Below are 15,771 nucleotides of genomic sequence, written 5' to 3'. Positions count from 1 at the left end.
TCGTGGCCTACCTTACATACTGTTATACTTAAACTATAGCTCACCAACCTTTGTGTTGAAGTTTTTAAGCATGTTTTTCTCAGGTGCTTAAGGTTATTTGCTTCCACTGTCGTGCTAGTCTTGCCGTAGACACCCGCTGCTCTAGTGTTATCACCGCATGAACTGTTTATCTTGTATTTAGACTTTAATACATTTGAAACTATGTTTTGTAACGACCTAAGGGTCACATACATTTATTCATGCTTGCTATTCGTAGAAGCATACTGTTGGTGTAAAACAATTGACATCGGTTATGACGTCATCTTTTTTATCGTGAATGCAACTTCTTTTATTACAGCATATAGTACTTAACCTTGTAATGATCCTGTTGTTGATGATTCGTACACGATGGTTTTGTACGAGGCATCAAATTTGGTATCAGAGCATTGGTTGTAGGGAATTAGGTTGCATTAGTGAGTCTAAGACCGACCCGAGTAGGATTCACTAATAGGACTAATCTACAACTTGCTAGTTTACGTGTTTCTGCTGAACTTACTGCATGCTGCTGCTTGCTTTTACTGCTATATGCCGTATGTTACTACATGATTTAACTACTGTATGATATCACTTGCTTTCGATTGCATGCTACTTCTGTACGATTCATTACTATTGCCATGCTACTTATTGTTATACATGATTTAAACTGTTGGCCTAATACGTGCTTGCTTTATGACTTACTGACATGGAAAATTTATTTTTCCTTGTTCAGATGTCGGATGTTTCACCTGCTATCGTTTTGGGCAGTTTAGACTCTTCAGCTACCCCACCTACCACCGTTGCCGATCCACCGATCCCGATACGCACGAGTGACCCCGGCTCTTCATCTTCCAGGACTAGCAGCCAGCCGCCTGCACCAGTGGCTACTATTGATGGACACGTGGACCCTACGGAGATTCCAGCTCCGTCTGCTCCCGGACCCTCGGAGCCACAGCCCCGCATCGGTGGTGTTGTGATTCCCGCGGAGTTCGGGGAAGGGCCATTCCGTAACCATATGCGCATGCCGTGCCGACGCGCTCCTAATGGACGTTTAGTGCCGATTCCGCCATTCAGACACAGAGAGATGTTGGCCGCCTTCGGACTGCCCGTTCAGCCACCCGTGCCACCACCACATGATTCGGATGACTCCTCATTCGTTGATTCTTCATCAGATGACTCTTCTTCAGACGACTCCAGTGATGATGAGGACCCTGCCGATATACCTATTCAGCCACCCTCCACCCCACCGAAGAAGCGGTATCGCTTCGACGGTACCATCATTTCGGGGATCAATAGAGGCCGTGCTTTCACAGGCGTATTTGGTCGGCATCGTAGGGTTACTGCTCATAAGCGGCTTGTGCCGTACCCTGCCGACCCACAGATACGTAAGGTTCCCCGTTACGTACTGACTATTTTTGGATCCGGAACGTCTACACCTCGTTTCGTGAGGTCTGCACCACCCGCACCACCAGCACCACCTGCATCACCGGCACCACCTGCACCGCCGGCACCGCCTGCCCCACCATCTCCCACTGTCGAGGAATTGACAAGGGATGTGGGAATCCTCCGAGCTCGGGTTACTGAGCTCGAGGAGCAGTTGGCTCAGGTTTTAGACATCCTACACCCACCTTCACCGTAGGACCTTTTGTATTAGATTTCATGATGTAATCTAGTTATAGTTTCATATTTCACTTATGTATTGTACGAATCTATCATGATGTATGAAACTTATTATTAATAAATGGAAACTTTGTGATGTTACTTTTTGCACAAGTGTTCTATTTACGTTACTGTATGGTGTTTTGCGGTACTTGTATCAACTTGCGTTACTTAATTAACATGTGTTGTGCTGTTTACATGTTGGTTGTTATATACTATATTATCATATATTGAATGCTGGATTTTGACTTGAGTCAAAATGTTTGTATAGAACATCATGGCTAACGGTCGATCCACACCTACTGCTGCTCAAATTGAAGAGATGATCCAAGAAAGTGTAGCCGCAGCCATTGCGGAAATGCAACCCCAAGCTCCACCGCCACCGCCACCACCACCGGTTATTCAACCCGTTCGAAATGGGTGTACTTGCAAGGAATTCCAGAGCTGTAAACCACATAACTTCAGCGGCACCGAGGGACCGGTTGGTCTCACCAGATGGTTCGAGAAACTTGAATCAGTATTTCGAGTTAGCAACTGTTCGGAGGACAACAAAACCAAATTTGCTTCTTGCACGCTATCTGACGGCGCGTTCACGTGGTGGAACACAACGGCACAGGCACAAGGCATTGATGAGGCGTATGCTACGCCATGGGAGGAATTTAAATGTGCCATGATTGAGGAGTATTGTCCGAGAACCGAAATCCAAAAGATGGAAATGGAATTCATGCAGTTAAAGGCCGTTGGGAACGACCTTGATGGTTACAACATGAGATTTTTGGAACTAGCCCTGATGTGTCCGACAATGGTCACCCCAGAATTCAAGCGAATGGAGAGATACTTCTGGGGACTCCCTAAGAGCATTAAGGGAAACGTCACCTCATCCAAACCACCAAATGTTCCCGAAGCGATGCGCATGGCGCATACTTTAAGGAATCAAATAACCATCGATGAACTGGAGAAAACTAAGACTGAAGTGGGTACTAGTGAGAAACGCAAATGGGATAACCACAACAACAACAACGACAGGGGAAGAAACTATGAACAGAACCCGGCGAAATGACATGAGGGTTTCAGAGGAAACAACAACGGTGGAAACCCCAACAACAACACCAACTCCAACCCGAACTACAAGGGAACCCTACCTCAATGCAAGAGGTGTTACAAACACCACACTGGGTATTGCAATGTTGTCTGCGAGAAGTGCCAACGGTCTGGGCATGTTGGAAAAGACTGCAAGGTCACCACTTTGAATGGGAAGCCGAACCCCACAGGGCCAAGGAAGTGTTACGAATGCGGACAGACAGGCCATTTTAGAAATGCGTGTCCAAATAAGCGAAAAGAAGGCGGACCACCGCACGCTAGAGCTTTCAATGTTAATGCAAGGGACACACGCGAAAACCCCGACTTGGTGACAGGTATATTCAAAATCAACAATCTTTTAGCTTCTGTCTTGTTTGATACTGGTGCGGATAGAAGTTATGTATGTAGACATTTTTGCGATAAGATTAATTGGTCATTAGTCCCATTAAAAGAGAGTATGCTTGTCGAGGTCGCCAATGGAAAACTTGAAAAGGTTGACCATATTAGTCGTGGAGCTATTATCAACATAGCTGGTGCAGATTTCGAAATTGATTTGATACACATCAAACTGGGAAGTTTTGACGTGATCGTTGGTATGGATTGGTTGAGCAAGATAATGGCCGATATTACCTATGGAGATAAAGCACTTCGCATACCACAAGGAGATGGCGAACCACTGGTTATCTATGGAGAGAGATGTACCTCGAAGTTGGACCTCATTAGCTGCGTGAAAGCGCAAAAGATTATGAAGAAGGGACGTCTTGCTGTCCTAGCGCATGTGAAAACAGTAGAAACTGAGGTGAAAAGCGTGAACGACGTTCGAATCGTGAACGAATTTTCCGATGTCTTCCCTGAGGAATTGCCTGGATTACCGCCGCAGAGAGCAGTGGAGTTTCAGATTGATTTAGTGCCAGGAGCTGCACCTGTAGTTTGCGCACTTTATAGACTCACACCTTCCAAGATGCAAGAATTACAGAGTCAACTACAAGAGCTATTAGATCGAGGGTTTATCCAACCAAGTTTCTCGCCTTGGGGCGCACCTGTTCTATGTGTGAAGAAGAAGGATGGATCCTTCCGTATGTGTATCGACTACCGTGAACTCAACAAATTTACAATCAAGAATCGGTATCCTCTTCCACGAATTGACGATCTCTTTGATCAACTACAAGGATCGAGTGCTTACTCTAAGATTGATTTGCGATCCAGCTATCACCAGTTGAGGGTGAAAGAAAGCGATGTAATGAAGACTGCATTCAGAACCCGTTATGGTCATTATGAGTTTCTCGTGATGCCATTCGGATTAACCAATGCACCTGCCGTGTTCATGGACCTCATGAATCGTGTCTGCAAGCCGTACTTGGATAAGTTTGTTATCGTCTTCATAGATGATATCCTCATCTACTCTAAGAGCGAAGAAGAGCATGAGCAACACCTCCGACTAGTACTTGAACTCTTGAGACAAGAGCAACTTTACGCCAAATTCTCCAAGTGTGAATTTTGGTTGAAGGAAGTCCAGTTTCTGGGTCATGTTGTGAGCGACCAGGGTATCAAAGTTGATCCCGCCAAGATTGAAGCCATCAGCAAGTGGGAGACCCCCACTACTCCAACGCATATTCGCCAATTCCTAGGTCTCGCCGGTTATTATCAAAGTTTTATCGAAGGTTTCTCTCTGATTGCGAGTCCTTTGACCGCACTGACTCACAAGGGCAAGAAGTTCATTTGGGAACTCGCACATGAATCAGCATTTCAAACTTTGAAGAAGGTAACCACCGCACCTATCCTATCACTTCCTGAGGTCAGTGACGACTTTGTTGTTTATTATGATGCATCGAAGAGTGGTTTTGGTTGTATACTGATGCAATGATCAAAGGTTATTGCCTATGCCTCCCGGCAATTGAAGATTCACGAGTGGAACTATACTACTCATGATCTTGAACTTGGAGCCGTTGTCTTTGCACTCAAATTGTGGAGACACTATTTGTATGGAACTAAGAGTACTATATTCACCGATCACAAGAGTCTCCAGCACATCTTCGACCAGAAACAACTGAATATGAGACAGCGTCGATGGATCAAAACGCTCAACGACTACGATTGTGAACTCCGTTATCACCCTGGCAAGGCCAATGTTGTAGCTGACGCTTTAAGCCGAAATGAGAGGACGACACCTCTTCGTGTTAGGGCTCTGAACATCACCATCCATTCGAACCTCAACAGCCAGATCAGAGTTGCCCAAGATGAGGCTCTCAAGAAGGAGAATATAACTTATGAACATTTGAACATACTTGTCTCTCGATTCGAGGTTAGGGAGTCTGGACTTCGATGTTATGCCGGAAGAATTTGGGTACCTCTTTATGGAGATCTACGGAACCTTATACTTGATGAAGCACACAAATCGAGATATTCGATTCATCCTGGAGCGGGCAAAATGTACCACGACTTTAAAGAACAGTATTGGTGGTCGAATCTTAAAAAGGACGTTGCGACTTATGTTGGTAAGTGTTTGACTTGCTCAAAGGTTAAAGCTGAGCATCAAAGACCTTCTGGGTTACTTCAACAACCAGAAATCCCACAATGGAAGTGGGAACGGATAACAATGGATTTCACCACCAAGCTACCAAAGACGGTGGGCAGATACGATACTATTTGGGTTATTGTTGACCGCCTTACCAAATCTGCACACTTTCTAGCGATGAAGGAAATGGATACAATGGAGAGACTTGCTCAATTATACATCAAAGAGGTTGTATCTCGTCATGGTGTACCTTTATCGATCATCTCCGATCGCGATCCCCGTTTTGCCTCTAGATTTTGGCGTTCTTTGCAAGAAGCCATGGGAACCCATCTCGACATGAGTACTGCTTATCATCCACAGACCGACGGGCAAAGTGAACGAACGATTCAGACCTTGGAGGACATGTTGCGTGCATGTGTCATTGATTTCGGAAAGGCCTGGGAAAGGCATTTGCCGTTAGCTGAATTCTCGTACAACAACAGTTATCACTCGAGCATTAATGCCGCGCCTTTTGAAGCATTGTATTCGATCTCCTATTTGTTGGGCCGAAGTAGGCGAAAAGCAAATCACCGGACCCGAGGTAGTCCATGAAACCACGGAGAAGATTGCTCAGATTCAAGCTAGACTTAAGAATGCCTGTGATCGCTAAAAGAGTTATGCCGATCTTAAACGTAAAGACTTTGAATTCAACGTGGGCGACCGTGTAATGTTAAAGGTTGCACCTTGGAAAGGTGTGATCTGTTTTGGAAAACGTGGAAAGTTAAACTCACGATACATTGGTCCTTTTGAAATCTTGGAACGAGTTGGACCCGTTGCATACCGTTTGGATCTACCAGCACAATTGAGCTCAGTTCATCCTACCTTCCATGTGTCAAACTTGAAGAAGTGCCTTGCGGCACTGGAACTTATCATACCACTGGAAGAACTTACGATTGACGACAAACTTCACTTTGTGGAAGAACTTGTTGAAATTATGGATCGTGAGATCAAAACTTGGAAACGCAACAAGATTCCGATCGTCCGAGTGCGATGGAATGCCAAACGAGGACCTGAGTTTACTTGGGAGCGAGAGGATCAAATGATGCGGAAGTATCCTCACCTTTTCCCGACTCCTCCATCTACCTCAGCTTAAAATTTTGGGACGAAATTTTCTTTAACAGGTGGGTAATGTAACGACCCTGGATTTTTCAACGTTTATTTATTAATAATTATTATTATTAATACGTATGATTAAACGAATGTATGTTATTACATTTACTTGATGCCATGACTAAACGTACTTGACTTTAAATGCCCGGAACGCCTTTGTGGCACACGAAACTTACATGAATAATATTTCCAAGTATTATTTACATTCTTGATTAAGTTTTATTAATTATTTTAATTAACTATGGTGATTAGTTAGTTACTTGGGCTTTAATTGGATTTATTTGTTAATTACATACAACTTGGACTTTTAATTGAACATGGGCTTATAAAGCCCACCCTACTTCTTTCATGGACTTAGTTAAGGCCATTACTACATGTAAGTATCATCATTTGAACTCAACTAGTTAGTTTGTGCATAAGGAATATAGTTACTACATAATCCCCATGAACTAACACTTAATATCCACCTTTTATGACACATACATGCATGTACCTCATGGACAAACTTCTTCCCCCCCTTCACTCTTTGCAAAACCGACGGCCTCCAAGGCCTTTAGAGGTGTTTGGTTTCTTTTTTTTGAGTACTCCATTCACTTGTTCCATTTCATTTTTCACACACCTAAAATACTTGCAACCTTTTCTCTCATTTCTCTCTCACTTTTCTCTCTTTCTTGTAAGTGTTTTGAACAACTTGTTCTTCCTTTTTCTTGATGAAAACCGTAGGCCAAACACCCTTAAATCATCATCATCTTTGTTCTTTGTTGTTAATTGTTTGTAGTTGTTAGTTGTTGTTACTTTGTTACTTGTTATTATTTACTTACTAGTTTCCAAGAATCAAACTCTTTAGTTTCATTCTTCATAATATCTTGAACTTTCAAGAACACAAGAACATAAACTTACTAGTTTATGATTCTACATTTATTGTTTCAAAAGTTTGTAAGTTCATGTGTTGAAATCCTACTTGTAGTTCTTGAAGTAAACTTAAAGTTTACTTTACTTAAAGATCAAACTTTGGTTGAATCTTTAAAAGTATGAACAACCATGAACCTTTTACTTGTTTACCTAGTTTATCTCTTTATATCATGCACTTTAATTTCATGTTTGTTAGTTAAATGGTCAAGTACTACAAGTTAGTCTTGATCTCATTAATCTTGAACTAAAAGTTAACTTGAAAGTTCAAGAACACATAAATAAGTTTTATTTAACTATAACTTTGTACACTTATGCTTGATCTAGGCTTTTGAGTCTTGTATCTTCAAGATCTAACTAAGAACTATATTCTACTACTTAAGATCTTGATTTCATAAGTTTACTTCAAGTTTGTAACTTGTTTTTACTTTTAAAGTTCATGTAAGTGTTAGATCTAAGACCTTGATGTAACTTTGACTCTTAAGTGAGTTGATCTACATGTCTTAGACTCACACTTGTGTCATTTTTGTCAAAACTTAGTTAATATTACTTTTATATTTCATGCATGTGTTAAATCTAAGACTTTGATGTAACTTTGGTTCATCAAAACACTTGCAACACTTAAGTGAGTTGTGCTTCATGTCTTAGACTTGCACTTGGGTTATGATGGTCAAATCTTAGTCAAGATGATGCAAACACATCAACGAGTTGTACACTTGAAGCTATACGCATCAAGGATGAGAACCGTGATAAGCATCAAGCATCAAACTCACCGGAACCCATTATTTTACTGCTTTCTGTCTTCTACCTACTGTTTTCTGGTTTCTGTATCAGACCAGTACACGTGGGCTACTGTAACCATTATTTTCAGATAGATCTTTTAGATTAAATAACTTTTCATATAGGACTTGTCTTAATCCGAGTTACGGTTTAGGATTTATGGCCCTCCGATCGTCACTATGTCCTTTAAAGTTGTGCAGAAATTTCTGACCTACTCGCACTTAGACTGTCGCCACGGTCAAACGAAGACGATTTTGCTTCTGTAAATTTTACCACACTTAAAGAACTCACATACGGAGCCATGGCCACTGGTCTCACCTTATTTCAGTAAGGGTAGAGGCCGTTGTGACTGATCAAAGTCAGCCCTTGTTTTAAACTATTTTCATAAACGAAACTTACTTTACGCCTTTTGTTTGATGATGAATGATGATGACCCTTAAGACCTTATTTACATACTTTTAAACCTATTCGGATGATTTACTGAATTAGTACTATTTGACTTAGGTTGAGGACCCGTTTGGACAACCTTCATTACTTGCTTACTTTCCGAGTCATACTTTACCGCTACATTATCATTGTGAGTTATAGCATTCCCTTTTTACTTTAACTTATTTTGGGAACTGAGAATACATGCGGATTTTATGTTTTACATACTAGGCACGAGTACTTAAACTTATATATGTGTGGGTTATACAACGGCATAAACATTCCCTTTAGCTCGGTAACGTTTAATCATTGGTTTTTGAACCGTGAACGCGAATCTTAGATATGGATCCATAGGGTTTGACATCCCCACTCGAGCTAGTAGCGCTAGCATTTAACGAGTGTTTAATACTTCGTAGATATATGCACTTGCCAAGTGTACTTTCAGGGGGTATAAACGTTAAGTTAGTTACCAAGTGCCCACGGTTAACATATACTTTATCATACTATTTTGAAACGCTCTTTGTAGCACTGAAATCTCGTGGCCTACCTTACATACTGTTATACTTAAACTATATCTCACCAACCTTTTTGTTGACATTTTTAAGCATGTTTTTCTCAGGTGCTTAAGGTTATTTGCTTCCGCTGTCGTGCTAGTCTTGCCGTAGACACCCGCTGCTCTAGTGTTATCACCGCATGAACTGTTTATCTTGCATTCAGACTTTAATACATTTGAAACTATGTTTTGTAACAACCTAAGGGTCACATACATTTATTCATGCTTGCTATTCGTAGAAGCATACTGTTGGTGTAAAACAATTGACGTCGGTTATGACGTCATCTTTTTATCGTGAATGCAACTTCTTTTATTACAGCATATAGTACTTAACCTTGTAATGATCATGTTGTTGATGATTCTTACACGATGGTTTTGTACGAGGCATCACAGTTGTGGCATCAATTGTGATTTGTGTACTTCCTATTTCCACCTCTATTTATACGATTCATAATTTTTAGTTAAATACGATAATTGGATACATTGAGAGGAAGTTAATGGTATATGTATATATGAATTTATTTTATGTGATCTAGGTGTTTATAATATATAACAATCTTTAAATCTTTATTCAAAGTGTTTTTTGTATAAGCTCTTTGTTAGTATGATTTTATGTTCATGTTGACTTTTATGATCTAGGTGTTTATAATATATAACAATCTTTAAATCTTTATTCGAAGTGTTTTTTGTATAAGCTCTTTGTTAGTATGATTTTATGTTCATGTTGACTTTTATAATTTGTTTTTCTAAACTTTTTTAAATTGAAAGCATAACTTTTTGAGTTTATTACTCAGAAAAATTGGCAGAGAAGACGATGACGTGAATTCTTGGTGGTGTCTATGTAGCGATGACATGAATGTTATATGAACAATATTGCCTCAATTTAATAAGTTTGAAGTCGTAAATCTTTTCGAGCACTATTTTTAGCATCTAGAAAAGTCATATTGTCTCTAATAACAATTATGGTAACTTACGTTACTTTTCGGCCAATATGCCTTATTTTTTCATTAAAGTATAAGATACTTTTTTATTGTTACAAATTAGAAAACCAACAAAGCGGCGTTTTGATAATAAACATTGATTAAGCTACATGGTTTAGTTTCTTATTCCTGAAGTTGGGTTGCACTAATTAAATGATTGTAAGACCCTAAACCCAAGTGTATAGGTGTACATAAACGTTGGATATTTAAACTGAATTAAACAGAAACTGACAGGCTGAGTTTGAGCTTGTGCGCGGCAGTGGTGCGCGCCGTGCACCTATTCTGCGACATAAATCTGTTTTTGCTATTTTGAGTTAAATGAATGGCATTTTGGTCTTTTCACTTGAGGCCGGGTGTGTAGCCATATTATCAGTTTGGGATCCAATTTTGGATCATATTTCACATCCACAAACACTCTCATTTCATCTAGATAGAGAGAGAGATTTCTAGAGAGAGATTTGGAGATTTGGGGAAGAAGGAGCTTGAAACGATCAAAAGCTCGAGTGTTAAAGTTGTTCATATCGCTCCTAGCTACGTTGTGGTGGTATTGGTAAGTTCTAACTCTGAGTTTTCATAGTTTGATTAGTGTTCATAATTGGGGTTTTGATTTGGGTGTTCTTGAGTAAACCCACTAGTTGATAATTGGGTGATTGAGCTAGTAAATGGTGTTGATAACCATTGTTGGTGGATTTTGGGTTGGATGATGAAATTGATTAGTTGATAATCATGTTCGGGTGTTAATATCACTAGTTAACTTAGGTTATAAGTGATTAATTGTGTAAGCTTGCAAATGGGTGTTTTGACTTGAGATTAGGTCAAAATGGGTTTTGTGTAAATTGATGCAAGAAATATGTTTTGTTGAGGAAACCTTGAGTAAAATGAGTTGTTGGAACATAATCACTAGTCGATTGTGATTATGGGGGTTTTCGGGTGAGATTTGACTTAGTCAAAGTGGAAGTAAGTGCAAATGGGTCAATATTGCACTTATTGGTGTTTTGGGTATAAGCTAGAGTGTTTAGCTTATTTGTTGGGAATTACTTAGGTGATTTACATTTGGGCGATTAGGAGCTCAAGTGGGAGTTGCCTTTCTCATAACCGAGGTGAGTGGAATATTTATACGTTTATGTATATAATTTGGTTACTTGTGTGCGACGTGGTAAGTGACATCAGTTAGGATTCACTTTTTAGGGACCACAATTGGGTTGGAAAATATAGTGAGTGATATCTGTATGGATAGCTCTTCGTTGGCTATATTTGGTTGCGATATGTGGTGAGTGATATCCGGAAGGAATGACTCTTTGTCGACCACGATTAGAGTGCGCTCAGCGCACCCTTACTGTGCGCGCCGCGCACAGTACTTTTCGACTACTTTTCTGCTTATTTAATTCCATTTCCAGCTTCATTTTAAGGCACCAGTTTCCTTTCTGTTCAGAGACTAAAACATACGAATCATAGTAATTCTTGGGCTTATCAAAGTGCATCTAAGCACTCAAATCATTGAAGAATCAAGGATCATTCAAGAGCTTCATCCAAGATTACTCCTAAAAGGTCAATCTTGTATTTACAATGAATTCTATCTTTGTTACTGTTTTGTTTAAGTTTTCAAGCATGATTGTTGGCTAGTCCATTTTATGTTCATCTAGATAAATAACCGAAATGTTGAATGTTTACTATTGACTGATTGTTATTATTGATAATGCTAAAAACGAACATATATTTCATAGCATTATCCCTCAAAAAGACAAGCTTTTAGTTTCAATTGTTCTATTTACAAGTGATATTCGTTTAAATAATAAAAGGTGAAGACAAAAGACAGATTCGATGAATTGAAGATGCAAATGACCAAAAAGCTAAAAAGTACAAAGTACAATCCAAGTGGTTCAAATTATTGATGAGAAACGTCTAAAAATTACAAGAGTACAAGCCGTGAAACATAAAGTACAAGATATTAAATCGTACGAAAAGGCGTTCGAAAATCCGGAACCGAGACATGAACCAACTTTCAGCGCGCGAAGCAATGGACCAAAAATTACAAGTCAACTATGCACAAGAATATAATATAATATATAATTAATTATATATATTATTATATATTATAATTATACGCAGCCCACGTTTTGGATTTAATCTATGAGCTGGATTCCAGACCTCCGCACTCGCGGAGCTTTGATGAAGATAACCTCCGCACTCGCGGAGCTCAATAGTGAAACGTGGGCCTATAAAAGGCCGCGCATTCTGATCGATTCATTACCCCTTTTTTTTATTTTCAATATACGTAAAAATATATTTATATTTTATAATTTTAATTTTAATTTAAGTTTAATAATAATAAGGTTATAGTGGCGAATGTTGTAAGTGTGTAAGTCAAAATTATGTCCGTGTAACGCTACGCTATTATTAATCATTGTAAGTTATGTTCAACCTTTTTAAATTAATGTCTCGTAGCTAAGTTATTATTATGCTTATTTAAATCGAAGTAATCGTGATGTTGGGCTAAATATTAAGACTGGGTAATTGGACTTTGTACCATAATTGGGGTTTGGACAAAAGAACGACACTTGTGGAAATTAGACTATGGGCTATTAATGGGCTTTATATTAACTAAACGATACCTCGTTAATTTAATATAAAGATTACAATTTGACATATTTATATATAATCACATACGCTTAATCGGGTAAGGTGGGCGGGATATCTATAAATACGAATTATTGTTCATTTGACCGGATACGGGAATGGATTAATAGTTAATGGACTCATTAAAACAGGGGTGGATTACATACAAGGGTAATTGGTGTAATTGTTAACAAAGTAGTAAAACCTTGGACTACACGCAGTCGATAACCTGGTGTATTCATTAAACAAAGTATTAAGACCGTGTTACAGTTCGAATCCCCAATTAGTTAGAATATTTGACTTCGGGTATAAGGATAATTTGACGAAGACTCTCGCACTTTATATTTATGACTGATGGACTATTATGGAAAAAACCGTATGGACATATCGAATAATCCAGGACAAATGACAATTAACCCATGGTAATAAATTAAAATCAACACGTCAAACATCATGATTACGGAAGTTTAAATATGCATAATTCCTTTATTTTATATCTTATCGCACTTTTAATTATCGTACTTTTTAATTATCGCAATTTTATTTACTGTCATTTTATTTATCGCACTTTTATTTATCGCAATTTTATTTATCATCATTTACTTTATGTTTTAAATTAAGTTATATTTATTTTTAATATTTTACATTAGGTTTTAATTGCGACTTAAGTTTTTAAAATCGACAAACCGGTCATTAAACGGAAAAACTCCCTTTTATAATAATAATAATACTACTTATATATATATATATATATATATATCTATATATATATATATATATATATATATATATATATATATATATATATATATATATATACATACAAATATATATACATACAAATATAGTTTTAAAAATATAGCGTTAAACTTGGCTAGTTCCCTGTGGACGAACCGGACTTACTAAAAACTACACTACTGTATGATTAGGTACGCTGCCTATAAGTGTTGTAGCAAGGTTTAGGTATATCCACTCTATAAATTAATAAATAACTTGTGTAAAGTTGTATCGTATTTAATAGTATTTCGTAGTAAAAATATAACTATTTCGTACCCCTCTGCTTTAACATCAAGTATTTTTAGCGCCCCTGCCGGGGAAAATTCAACGCCGAAGCGAAACGCTATAAAAAAAATATATTTAGTTTTTAATCTATTTTTGTAAAAATATAAAAAGTTTTAAACAAAAATATAAAAACATAAAAAAATATATATATATATCTATTTAGGTGTTTTAATTAAAAAGTTTATTTTTTTTAGAATTATAAAAATCTAATAAGTAATTGTTAAAATATAAGTTTTATTTTATAAAAAACTAAAAACATAAAAAAAATTAAAAGTAAAAAAGGAAAAAAAAAAAAAAATATTAAACGTTGAAACTGAACGAATTTGAGCCTGCTACTCGTTTGAATCTACATCCTCCGCACTCGCGGAGATATTGGGCAGCAGACATCCGCACTCGCGGAGCCTGCTCTGGCAGCAAACCTAGTACGTAATTAATGCTAATTAGGGTTTTTAATTAATTATTATTATTATTATTATTAACCTAATTAGGGTTAATTATTTTATTAATTAGTTTTAGTTTATTTTATTTTGTATATTTAAGTTTCAATTAGTTTTATTATATATAAAATTGATACTTTTATAAAATAAGTAATATAAAAATAATATTTTTATAAAAATTGTATTTTTATAACTTTAAGTTTTATTTTTATATTTTATATCTTTTTATTCGTAATTGTATAGTTATCGTTCGTAATTAGTTTTAAGACTAGTATTTTGCCTTAGTTATTTTTATTTCTAGATTTTTAGGCTTTGCCGTAAAATCCCTTAAGAGCTTTTTCTTTAGACTAAGATTTAGGTGCTTTAGAATTTTGCGACTCCGTATTTAATAGATTTTAGTGCCTAATTAAGTTATTGCCGTTTTAAATATAGAATTCCTTTAAGCTTTAATACTTTTAGACGTAAGTTTTAATTTTTAATATTTAGTACCTTTTAAGTTTCGACGCTACAATTTTCTTATTTTTCGATGATTATTTTTCGACCTTTTATTTTTCGACGTTTTACGACGCGCTCTTTTTCTTTCTTATTTCTCGACTCTCTAGTTTTTAGGACATAGAATTTTCTATTTCTTCTCTAAAAATTTCAAAACGAAAAATTATTTTAAGCGGTTAAATTGATAGACATCCAAAATTTTCTGGTTCGTAGTAATAGTTGGATTTGTTAGTGGCGAGTTGTGGGCTTCCGATTTAAAGGGTCCTGGCTACCTGCTACATCTATTGGCTATTCGAAACGTGGGCAAAATCAGAAAAGTCTATTAATTTGATAACTTATATAATTTTTATCTTTTATAACTAATAGGATATTCAGTGAATGCACCGAGCAAAACGTTCACCACCTTTCATACGTTCACCACCTGTAACTCGATCAAGACATCTAGCCAACATTGTCGCCGTTGATTTTTCTTTAGAATCGTCATCTAGTCGACCAAGTACTCCAATTTAAATTTCCGATAATCCATTTTTTGAAGCCGACCTCACAATTGAGAATCCGGAGGATATTCAGGGACAATTCCGAGATCCTGAACCACAAATCACTCATCTAGAGATTGTCGAGGAAAAAACCATTAAGTCAGAATCCTCTAGCGATTCAGATTCAACAAATTTAATCATAGAAAATCTGGAACCTCTAAGTATGGAAGACCGAATGAGAGCTAAACGCACTGGCCAAGGTCATGCAATTACTCAACCAGACATTAATGCGCCAGATTATGAAATCAAAGGACAAATCCTACACATGGTAACTAATCAATGCCAATTTAGTTGTCCGCCGAAGGAAGATCCAAACGAACATCTTCATACCTTTAATAGGATCTGTACTTTATTTAAGATCAGAGAAGTGGAGGATGAACAGATCTATCTCATGTTATTTCCCTGAACTTTAAAGGGAGAAGCCAAAGATTGGTTAGAATCGTTACCTGAAGGGGCGATTGATACATGGGATGTCTTAGTTGAAAATTTTCTTAAACAATTCTTTTCAGCATCTAAAGCCGTAAGACTTCAAGGAAAAATTGTTACATTCATGCAAAAACCA

The sequence above is a fragment of the Rutidosis leptorrhynchoides genome, chromosome 3 (assembly GCF_046630445.1).
Source record: "Rutidosis leptorrhynchoides isolate AG116_Rl617_1_P2 chromosome 3, CSIRO_AGI_Rlap_v1, whole genome shotgun sequence".
Lineage (NCBI taxonomy): Eukaryota > Viridiplantae > Streptophyta > Magnoliopsida > Asterales > Asteraceae > Rutidosis > Rutidosis leptorrhynchoides.
This window is presented reverse-complemented; position numbering follows the sequence as displayed.